This window comes from Scylla paramamosain, unplaced genomic scaffold (genome assembly GCF_035594125.1).
Source record: "Scylla paramamosain isolate STU-SP2022 unplaced genomic scaffold, ASM3559412v1 Contig32, whole genome shotgun sequence".
Taxonomy (NCBI): domain Eukaryota; kingdom Metazoa; phylum Arthropoda; class Malacostraca; order Decapoda; family Portunidae; genus Scylla; species Scylla paramamosain.
In genome coordinates this window covers 289956-299292 of record NW_026973697.1, presented here as the reverse complement: position 1 = coordinate 299292, position 9337 = coordinate 289956, and the positions used below count along the sequence as shown (strand labels likewise).

The window sequence follows — 9337 nt, the reverse complement described above, 5'->3', positions numbered from 1 at the left end:
TCTATCTTAGCTTCATCTTTTTTGGTATTTTTTTTTTTTTTATTTATTCCAGTGTAATTTTCTGTGGGATTTCTTTTGCTCAGGGACAGCCAGAAAGACAATAATATGATATCCATTTTATTAAGTTCCCCTCCACTCTAATTTTTCTCTGTCCATTCCATTCGTCATCTCTCACAGCCGTTCCATGCTGGAAAAAAAAAAACAATTAAAGGGAGAAAAAAAAAAGATGGTTTTTGAAATAAGTGGAGATGGGTAAGGTATGTGGTGATGAATATGAGTCAGGAAGAAATTATGAGAGAGAGAAAGAGAGAGAGAGAACCAGCCACTCAGACGTATAGAAAGTTAAGTCTTATTTTTATTTTCTCGAGAAGTGTATAGTTTGCATCTAAAATTTCGTTTATTTTCATCACAGGTACACGAGGTTGCTTTCGTCTTCCCCACTCTGTTTCGTCTCATCAGTGGCGCAGGTGAGCTCTTGATGCAATTATGATAAAACAGGTGAGGAGGGGCAGGCAATCTGTGACTCACCGCATTTGTGATCTACGTCCTAACTCGATTTCTCCCTTCCTTCCTTCCTTCATTTTCATCGTCCCTCTTCCTCCATCATCCTTGTCTCTTGTTCCTTCCCTTTGTGTGTGTGTGTGTGTGTGCGTGTGTGTGTGTAGAAATTTAACCACCACCTCGCACCATTATGAACGTCGCGATGACTGCAGTGATGAACGGTGCATCTATTTGTTAGATTGTTTATTGTAAGTCTGTAGGTGAAGTTATCGAGCTGAACACCAAGGCTGCTGTTGTATATTTTCTTGTACACCGAGACAGTTCAGAATACTACAATAGTTTATCCTGCATCAGGATAAGTTTTCTTTTTCCAGAGAAACGAAAGAAAATATATAAGGTGCGTTTTTGGAATGGTAGACTCAAGCATACATATTGGTAGTAAACCACAAAATATATATTCTCTCTCTCTCTCTCTCTCTCTCTCTCTCTCTCTCTCTCTCTCTCTCTCTCTCTCTCTCTCTCTCTCTCTCTTCACGAAGATCATAGCTCATAATATGTCTTACCTATGGGAGCTAATAGTAATCGTAATTGTTAAAATTTTGAAATGCCTGCTGTTGTAATACTGATATGAACAGAATTTGAATAGTATATCCCCAATCATTTGTTTCTCTATAGAAGATACTAAAGATTAAAAAAAATAAATAAATAAATAAAAAAGGTGTTTGGAGATAGGTTGGGAATATTATGAATAACTGAGTTACCCACTGATTCTACCCGTTCTCGACGTCAGCATTGAGTCAGGCTATCAGATGACGGTACTGTCGGCAGAGCGGAGTCATGGAAGCTGAAGTCTCTCGCTACCTTAAGAACATAAATAAGGGAAGCTGCAAGAAGCGACCAGGCTTACACGTGGCAGTCTCTGTATGAAATATACCTACCTATTTCCACCTATCATCCCCATCCATAAACCCGTCTAATCTTCCCTTAAAGCTCCCTAATTTGATCAGAGCTTCATAGTTCAGGCTTCTTGAAACTGGTTCATTGTGGGTTTCGGAGCGAGGGTCGAACGCGGGCTATAAGGACAGTGATGCAGGGTATCCTCTGTTTATAAGGGAATCAGGTGATGTATATATGTGTTAGAATCTTATTTAATTGTTTGTGATACGCCTTTTGTTGTTTGAAGCTGAGACGCTCACACGTGACAGACGCCTTCTAACACCTATTGTCCTCTGCTGAATGTACCAGTTAGTGGTCACGGCGGACGGTTATGGCGGCGCGACGTGATTTACGGGAAAAGATCAAGGAAGGAATAGCGTTAGTGTTGACACCAACTCGTCAGACATAGTGTTAAGTGTCGCAGTGCTCTAGTGACGTGAGCCTCAGCTTACATATACGTACTTTGCCGGCTACTTAGATGTGTGCAGGGCAAGATTCCCACAATTAAGGACCGGCGGCTCCCTAACTTCCTCCCGCGCCACGCCAGGAAACCTCGGTAAAGGTAAGCCAACGATGGAGGTTACGTAAGGATAGGCAGCCAAGGGAGGGTCGAGGCGATGGATTAGGTAAGGATGGGTGAGGTTTGGCTGAGTTACAAGAGGTTACGCTAATGACCTAATGGGAATGAAGGCGGCGAATCCTTCTGTTAGATTTGAGGAGGAAGCTCTCGCCACTCCCAGTATTAGGACACCTCGCTTTAGAAACAAGATGGTGGTCAACCATTTTCTCACAAAATGTCGGTCTCTAACTTCATGTCTCACTGAAGTGCGTACTTTTTCCGGTTCAATATTAAGTGAAGTACGTACTTTTATCCCTCAATTTCCCTCAGTCTTCACAGTGCTGCCCACCGCCGCGCTGCTGAAGGTGTTGACGAATACGTAACAGCTAAATATGTTATGACCTTGTCGCCTGCAGCGTTGTTGACAGTGTGACGGCTCTGTAGAGCTACTGCGTGCATAATTAATCTCTAATCCACAATTAACATGTAGTATTATAGCAGTTATATTTTGTCCTTTTAAAATTATTATTTGTGATGAAATTAAGTTCTTCTTTTAGATTGTGGACTGTATTCGTTCCTTTATAAAAGAAAATGTATTTTTAAGTATACGTGAGCAGCAGCCCCTGCTGGAGGGAATACTGAGTTGGGGGAATCTGTGGCTTTTACTGTTCTGCTTCATTCAGTTTAGATAAGACGGTGTTGTTTATTATCAAAAACGTCGTTGGGGCAACAGGTCCGTTGTTGTATGTTCTTTCCTTTCTTCTTTCCTTTGTGTTCCTTTGTGTTTATTTTCCACCTCCTCATCCATCTACTGCTACTTTTACTGCTCCTCCTCCTCCTCCTGCTCCTGCTCCTCCTCCTCCTCATAAATTAAATCGTAAACTTATCCACCTTCCTTATTTCCTCCTGATTGGTTTCGAACTGAGACGAACCACATAAACTTGATCGTAACTTGTCGGTAAATAGATTTATTTGCCTGCCTCGCCTTGGGGGACACTTGAAGTTTCCACCTCCGTCCTCAAGTTGCTGGGGGAAAGTTCGCGATCTTGCCTTCAGTGACGGGAGAAGGAATGAAGGAAAGGAAGGGAAGGGGATTCGAGCGAGGAGAATAAAACAGTATTATATTCTTTCCTTGTCATTCATAATTTATCACCGAGTATGGATCCCTGAAGGTTTGTAGAAATAAAGCACGTGTTTTATTTTTATTTATTTATTTTTTTTTATGACACTCACATCCTCCTAAGTTCCACCTTAGTATAATTTCTCAACAACAGTTCTTACACACAGACCTGTAGCTGTTCATCATGTGGCATTCAAGTCAGTGTTTTTTTTTTTTTTTCTTTTTAAGCGTTAAGTTAGGAGTGATGACGTAAGAGTCCACGTACTTACTAAGAGAACTTGCTAACTTAAAAATAGGAAAACAACACACAGTAGTTTTAAAATAGATGAACAGAAAATAACGGTGACAGTATAATGTAGCCTCCTCGTTGCATTATTTTTCTTTCATACAGATAATCAACGCCAAGCCAGATAAACATCACACCAGCTTTGCAAACCCATCTATTTTACATCCTGCCGCCAGCTCCCCTCCGTGTTGAAACATTGGATTAGAGTCGAGGGCCCCATTTCTGTAAATATCTGGCAACAGGTAAATAAATAGATAGATAGATAAATAGATAGATAGATACAGAGATGGATACTGAATAGACAGGCTGATAGATAGGTGGATAGAAAGACAAATAGACAAAAAGGCAGATAAATAAACAGATAGATTGATAGATGATGATAATAATAGGGGATGTTAGATAGCCTTAAGAACACACACACACACACACACACACACACACACACACACACACACACACACATACACACTTATTTATAATGCGTCTGTATAGAATAAGTTATGATAAATTTATGCAGGAAAGATGTCCCAGCGAAAGAGAAATGGCGCTGTATTAAATCTGAAAGGAGGAGCAGGAAGAAGAGGAAAATTAAATGGGAAAGTGAGAGAATAGATAGATAGATAGATAGATAGATAGATAACTTTATTGTCAAGATGCAGCATAATAAGCTTACAAATTGAAATTTGCTTTGGCCAGAGCTCCGTACAATATAAGTTGAGTAAAAGTATATAAAAATTATGTTAAAAAGTATTTACAAAATAAAAGTTAAAATGATTGAAAATTAAGATAATTGCACATCATACTAAGGTTACATACATGTATTAGATATGCAAAGATTATTCTCTCCCTAATGTTGTTTTTCCCTCCTTCCTGATTATTTGTCCCAAGTTTTTTTCCTTTTTTTTATTTCATATTTTCTTCTTTCTTTGTTTCTTTTTGACACGTGTCCGTCACCTACACTTTCTGTGTGTGTGTGTGTGTGTGTGTGTGTTTTGCGTGTTCTGTCCCACCGTCATTTCCACGCCCGTTAGTTTCACTCTCTTATGTTTTTATTTATTTATTTTTTTTTCTCTGCTTCTCTCCTTCACAATGTTTCCTTTACTTACATTTTTTTTTATTGTTTATAAGCGAATTTTCATGCCTTTATAGTTCATTTACTTCACGTCATATTTCATCGCTATCTACACATGCAGCTATAGAGCGATTGCCCTAATTGCACATTAATTAATAATGGCTGTGTTGACACGTGGATCGTCACACGGTAGTGCTTGCATCAATATTTTCAAAATGACATTTCATGCATATATATATATATATATATATATATATATATATATATATATATATATATATATATATATATATATATATATATATATATATATATATATAGATAGATAGATAGATAGATAGATAGATAGATAGATAGATAGATAGATAGATAGATATACTATATACAATTTATCGATTACGATGTGAGTTACGGCGCAGATATTTTATGAACTTTACTTTTTCCACCACAACGTAAAACTTTTACTATACAAATTTGCCATGAGGAAAGAGGATGCATAAGAACACACGCACACACACACACACACACACACACACACACACACACACACACACACACACACACACACACACACACACAGAGAGAGAGAGAGAGAGAGAGAGAGAGAGAGAGAGAGAGAGAGAGAGAGAGAGAGAAATTGAGCTGAGTGGAAGATTGATGGGGTGGGATTAAATTAACTTTTTGCTGGACGGTGCTCGTGGATGCATAATTAAGCATAGTTAATAGGTGATCCTATGAATAATTCTCTCCGCATCTTTCTCCCTTTCTCTGTATATATATATATATATATATATATATATATATATATATATATATATATATATATATATATATATATATATATATATATATATATATATATATATATATATTTTTTTTTTTATGTAGGAGGGACACTGACCAAGGGCAACAAAAATTCAATAAATAAAAAAATCCCACTGAGATATATTCCAGTGCAGCGTCCGTCAAGGGTTTCATACTGGCGATCAGAAAGACAAAAAGCATTCTGAGTGACTAATTGATTAAGAAGCTTGTTAACGAAGATGGATGCAGAATATAAGACATCATAGCTGCAGCTCGATGGTCTGAGAGACTGGATCGGCCATCCTCTTGGGGAACGCAGGCAAATTTCCAGCAGCAAGGAAAGGTGAACGTTGATAGAAGAGTTGGAGAAGTTCAGTGAAGCGGAGTGAAAGCATAGAAGAGGCATGTAATGGAAACGGTAGAAGGAAATCATCAGGACCATAAGCCTTCCGGTGGGCAAGATGTGAGACAGCACAGAAAACATCATTATAAAGAATTTCAGTAGCGGACAATAACAGCCAGATATTAGAGATGAAGATAGAACAAAGAACTATCCAGTGTTGAGTTCACACCAGTGATCTGAGGGAAGAGTTCACACACACACACACACACACACACACACACACACATGGAGGGGTACATGACGTGTCCAGAGTGTATATGTAAGGATGCACAGTTGGAAAAGATGTTTTAGGGAGGAAATTGTGTGTTAGATAAGAAATATTTTTAGACAGAGATTAAAATATTAGAAAATGGTGTATTTTTTTAATAGATTACACCCAGACGCAACCCGCGCCTCACAAATTTATACATGGCATTTTGTTTTATTATTCATTTAGCACTTGTAGATGCTGTAGATGAATTATCGAGAGAGAGAGAGAGAGAGAGAGAGAGAGAGAGAGAGAGAGAGAGAGAGAGAGAGAGAGAGAGAGAGAGAGAGAGAGGCAGAAGGGAGAAAGTGGTAGGCGGGTGGTATAAAATAGAGTTTAGATCTGCAGTTGACGTCAAGGGGGATGGAGGGAGGGGGCGTGAAGAGAAAAGGGAAAAGAGGAGTGGAGAGTGATGAGAGTGAGGGGATATAAATGTAAATATGTATTCTTTTCTTCACCTTTCCTTTTTCTTGAATTCTTTATAGATTAATTAATTTCACCCCATACGTACTGACACATTCCATGCAGTAGGTTTGTGGGATTAGTTTACATAATTACTAATAACAAAAGACACACTGACTCCCACGTTGATTACATGAAATTAATCAAAGTGTGTGTGTGTGTGTGTGTGTGTGTGTGTGTGTGTGTGTGTGTGTGTGTGTGTTTGAGACGCCGTGCTTGACGTCAACCGTAATAGGGAAATGAAAACTGTATGAGAGAATTTAAAAAAAAATATCATAACACGACAATAATAATAATAATAATAATAATAATAATAATAATAATAATAATAATAATAGTCACCTCATCAGCTGGTAGTTTACTTGGTGCCAGAACTTTTGACACAAAGTTACTGAACCAGGTAAAAGTTGGTTCATACTCTGTGTGTGTGTGTGTGTGTGTGTGTGTGTGTGTGTGTGTGTGCGTGCGCGTGCTAAAAGTTTCGCAGCTCAAACTTATCCCGTGGCCAGTCTCGCTCAGACTTACTGTACAACGCATTACCCATAATCAAGGCTGTACTTACTCTCACCGGCAGGGAAAAATGCCGTTTATAAGACCACGACGTGACAATCAAGGCAATACGTAGGTGAATCACACACGCACGCAGTAGTAGTAGTAGCAGTAATAGTAGTAGTAGTAGTAGTCGTAGTAGTAGTAGTAGTAGTAGTAGTAGTAGTAGTAGTACTTAGTAAAAGATGTACTAGCAGAGGTTGTTGTCATAGATGATAATAGTGTTGTTGTTGCTACTTTTTTGCCACTAATTGTGTTTTTTGCCTTTTCATTCAGGGTATTTTCATCATTCTGCCTTTGCATCGCCATTATCGCGTGCCCGAGCAAATCTGGCTGGAGGAGAGGCAGCGGAAGGCGTAATGAGAGTGTGCTGGAACGTGCTAGGGGAGCCTGACGGTATTTTGTCGATGTGAAGGCATCTGTATTTTTTCATTGCGTTTTTTTCATTAAGGGTCTATTTCAGTTGGCTGCCGTCACGTTACCTCTTTGTGAGAAGGCTTACCTGTTGCATGCGGCAGGAGAGTGCGCACACCTGGACTTAATTAATTTCCATACTTTGACTTGGTGTCCGCTTGTGTGTGTGTGTGTGTGTGTGTGTGTGTGTGTGTGTGTGTGTGTGTGTGTGTGTGTGTGTGTGTGTGTGTGTACATGTGTTTGATGGACCCGTGAATGCTATCCATATCAGTATTTACATTAATTTCAGTATAGTAATGTATTTCCTGTATTTTTTGTTTGTATTGTTGTTTGCTGTCAATAAATATTCATCAAACTTTCTAACCGCAAGCGCATATGTGTGTGTGTGTGTGTGTGTGTGTGTGTGTGTGTGTGTGTGTGTGTGTGTGTGTGTGTGTGTGTGTGGAAGACGGGCTTACAAAAGGCAGTAAAGGCGTTATTATCCCGTGAATGACGCAATCTTGTTAAAATGAAAGAGTTGAATATCAGCCACAAAAGCCAGACTTAAAGTTGCTTATCTACCCAATTTTACGCGTTGGCAACTGAGCATTGACGCAATTAAGACAGTACACCAGACGACCAAGGGACTCTCTCTCTCTCTCTCTCTCTCTCTCTCTCTCTCTCTCTCTCTCTCTCTCTCTCTCTCTCTCTCTCTCTCTCTGGAAAACATATTAAACCTTTTATGACACAAGACAATAAAGTAAGTAAAGGAAAAGTGTATGTACGTACGTATGTGGTTTCCTGTAAATATTCTACCGAGGCTTGTTTTCTCTCGTCTCTCCTATCTGACTCCACGACATCCAAGGTTAAAGGTCAATAGTTTTCCTTGAAGGGGGAGCGCGAGGCAAGTCATCATGTGGCCGGGAAAAGAAAGTGGGAGAAATGGAAGAAAGTGATGGGGGAAAGAAATGTCTAGATTGAAATTCCAAGAAACACCAAGTTTTTTTTTTCTTTCTTTGCTTTTTTGGCTTCATACCATTTTTTTTTCTTTCTCTGTCTCTCTCTGGCTTTTTCCACCCTGGGGTTTCTGTGTGCAAGTGTATCTATATTTATTCTCTTTGTTTTATTGTTTTTTTTGTCAGTCTCTATCTCTTTATCCTCCTGGTGTCTGTGCTTCTGTCTATCTGTGTATCGTTACATCTGCTTTCTCTCTCTCTCTCTCTCTCTCTCTCTCTCTCTCTCTCTCTCTCTCTCTCTCTCTCTCTCTCTCTCTCTCTCTCTCTCTCTCTCTCTCTCGTCCTGAAGTCAATTTTCACTTTTGTCTTTTCTAATCCTGCACGACAGCCTCTATGCATCATCACTCTTATTTTTATCCTGTTATTTACCGAGCCTTCAGTTTATCCTCTTAGAATCCATTACCATGATCTCAGTACTCCTTGATTTACCTTCACTCTTTCCTCAAGGCCAGGTAAATTTCTCCTCACCCTCTTAATACGTTAAACTTTCCACACTCTTCCCCCACTCTTTACCCTTTCCATCACCAGTAGTTAAATGAGGAGGAGGAGGAGGAGGAGAAGGGGAAACGGAGAGGAGGGGGAAGGGGGTAATCATGCTGGAAATACTGGAACCGCCCCTCGAGTGACTGTTAATTACAGGCTAAAAAGAGATTGCTTAATAACATTGATGATGCGAGCAAATATAGCTTTCCTCCCCGCCCTACGTTTTCTCTCTCTCTCTCTCTCTCTCTCTCTCTCTCTCTCTCTCTCTCTCTCTCTCTCTCTCTCTCTCTCTCTCTCTCTCTATTCCTCCCGCTTCCCGTCTACCTCTTTCCCGATCCCCATCACCCCATTTTCTTTAATGAATTGGTTGGGTGTGAAACTAATTATCGAAAGCTAATTATCAGCAGCTGCAGAGACTTAATGGGGTTTATGGTGAGGTAATTATCGAGTTGTCACACTGAGAGGGATTGGCTTGATTAATGCCCTCGCTCTGTTATGTGTTACGA

At 39.5% G+C, this 9337-nt stretch overlaps 1 pseudogene; it reads left to right on the top strand.

Moving 5' to 3' along the window:
* Positions 1-1545: 1545 nt before the first annotated feature.
* Positions 1546-9337, top strand: part of LOC135097815 (Y+L amino acid transporter 2-like) — a 68195-nt pseudogene continuing 60403 nt past the window's right edge.